Here is a 1,248-nt window from a genome sequence, read left to right as displayed (position 1 = left end):
ATTTGCCAAGCCAATAATTGCACCTTTCTTGAAGCGCTGTCTTAGCAGAACAGAGTTGGTAAACTGGAGAAACTTCCACACTCATGTAACAATACTGGGCAATTGGATCTTGACACTACTTACTGTGGCGCTCTTTGGCCACATGAAATGGCAGTCTGCTCTTTCACCTTTCCCAGTGGAGTTTTCTGACCCTCCTCTCAGGTGTGCACCGATGTACCCACCAGGCCTACTGGAGACCTGAGGACTGCAGCTGCCAAAAAATGTATATCCCACCCATCATCACACACTGTCTCTATAAGTGGAGCATGAAAGTCACACATGGCTTTTATGGGCGAGGCATGGTTCTGGAGGCTATTTTTGAATGGCACTGATTTGAATGGCACTTAGTAACATTTCTAGTAACATTTAGCCCATTTGTTAAATGTTTACAAAGCACTCTCGCTATATGCAAAAAAAAAAAAAAAAAAAAAAAAAAAAAAAAAAAAAAATTCTGCAGTGACCTGAGCCCTAGGACGCTGTGCCATCCTGTCATGGAGGACTGGGAATGTGAGGATGCTCCTATCTGGAGCCCTAAATCAGCAAAGCTGAATTAAGGTATTTTAAGGTCCAGAAAAGGGCAATGAACCTGGTGAAGAATCTGCAACACAAGTCCTATGAGGAATGGCTGAGGGGGCTGGGGTTGTTTAGCCTGGAGAAGATGAGGCTCAGGGGAGACCTTGTCGCTCTCTACAACTCCCTGAAAGGTGAGGGTTGGTCTCTTCTCCCAGACAACTAGTGACAGGACAAAAGGACCTTGTCTTAAATTGTGCCAGAGGAGATTTAGGATGGCCATTAGGAGGAATTTCTTCACAGAAGGGCTGATTAGACGTTGGAATAGGCTGCCCAGGGAGGTTGGTGGAGTCACCATCCCTGGAGGTGTTTAAGGAAAGACTGGATGCGGCACTCAGAGCCATGGTCTAGTTGACAAGGTGGTGTTTGGTCATAGGTTGGACTCCATGATCTCAGCGGTCTTTTCCAACCTAACTGATTCTGGGAAGGTAGCCTGTACACCTACAGACTGACACAACCTGGCTGCTCCCTGCAGGTTCCTTTTGCTGGTGCCACAGCACACTAACACTCAGACCAACACCTAGGGCAGCTGTGCCTGCTGTCGCTGCTCCCTCGCACCCACCTCCCATCAGGCTCATACCTGAGCCCAGCTGCCCCTGCCAGCTTTTCGTCCCTGCGCTGCCCCAGAGACAAGTGGCT

The sequence above is a fragment of the Corvus brachyrhynchos genome, unplaced genomic scaffold, assembly GCF_000691975.1.
Source record: "Corvus brachyrhynchos isolate BGI_N302 unplaced genomic scaffold, ASM69197v1 scaffold6, whole genome shotgun sequence".
Classification (NCBI taxonomy): domain Eukaryota; kingdom Metazoa; phylum Chordata; class Aves; order Passeriformes; family Corvidae; genus Corvus; species Corvus brachyrhynchos.
This window is presented reverse-complemented; position numbering follows the sequence as displayed.